We start from the raw sequence: 1,432 nt of genomic DNA on the forward strand, positions 1-1,432 counted from the left end.
AGATTAGGTTGAATATACATGAACACAGATTAGGTTAAATTCTTCAATTTTGACAGATTAGGTTGAATATACATGAACACAGATTAGGTTAAAAAAATTATACGAAGTATTAGAAACCAAATCCTACAAACCAAATAGAGGAATGGATTTCAAATCCAATCCAAATCCTGCAAACCAAACACATGATGGATTTTAAATCCAATCTAATCCAAATCCCATGGAATCCAAATCCCTCCTGGGAATCCAAATCCCTCAAAAACATTCCTGCAAACCAAACGCACCCCTAAAACTTTTATACTATGACGGGGTATGAAGCAGTGACTCGTACCACCACACCAGGGGAAGGTAGTGTTAAACTCTAGACCTCCCACATGTTATGCAAAAATGTCCAACTCTTTGCATGCTAAATTATATGGGTGCAACATATATACACGCACATATGTATACATACAATGTTGGTTTCCGGTGAGGATGGAAGTTATGGTGAGAAGAGATCTCCACCTTTAAATCAATCCTAATTCAATGTCAACACTAATGAGGTGCACCAAATCAATTCTCTTTTAAAACGCAATTCATGGGTGGTCATGAGATTAAAAGTGATCAAGAGTTCAAATCTTTTCTTAGGCTTCTCAACATAACTTCCCTTTTCACACTATCCTTCACCTATACATACATATATGAGGTTGGGTTCCAGTGAGAAGGAAAGTTAAGGTGAAAAGTGTAAGAAGTGATCTCCACCGTTGGATGCAAATTAAGATGAGATGCACCAGATCATTCTCCGTATCAAGATGATTATTGAATGAGTTTGAGATTAAAGGTGATCAAAGATCTAGATATTTTCTTACATTTTTCATCTTAACTCTTCTTCTCAAACTAAAATGGTAAAAAAGTTGAGAATGCTATAAAGATGAATTAACCAATGAAAAAGTACAACAACGTGGATGTCAAACTAAAGAGAATAAAATGCTTTTTTTTTTTTGTTCTAATGTGTTTGCCTCCACCTCATGTTATATTTTACTGATTTTTTATTAAAAATCCAGGATTTTTTGTTTAAAAAAATGTGGTTGTAACCACTTTTTTAATCAGATCCGTTAAATCATTTCATCTAACGGTTGAGGATGACTCGTGTCAAATACTATGATTTTCCGTTCATTTAATGCAATGTAGTTAAATTTTATCATATCAGATTTTTATTTGAATGACCAAACTAAAGCCATATTTCTGTGAGAATATTTATGGTATTTTGCATTTTGACAATATCATTGATAGCTTAGAACATTATAAGCAAGCTTGGGATTCAGATCGGGATCTTTAGGTGGTGGTTGGTCGCTCTATTTCCAAACAGATTTGTCTTATATGTCAGATTCTCATTCCAATTTCTGTCAACAAAACACATGGTCAAACCAGATTAAATTTCATTTCAGTTCCTTTG

This window comes from Cynara cardunculus, assembly GCF_001531365.2.
Source record: "Cynara cardunculus var. scolymus isolate 2C chromosome LG 5, CcrdV1, whole genome shotgun sequence".
Taxonomy (NCBI): domain Eukaryota; kingdom Viridiplantae; phylum Streptophyta; class Magnoliopsida; order Asterales; family Asteraceae; genus Cynara; species Cynara cardunculus.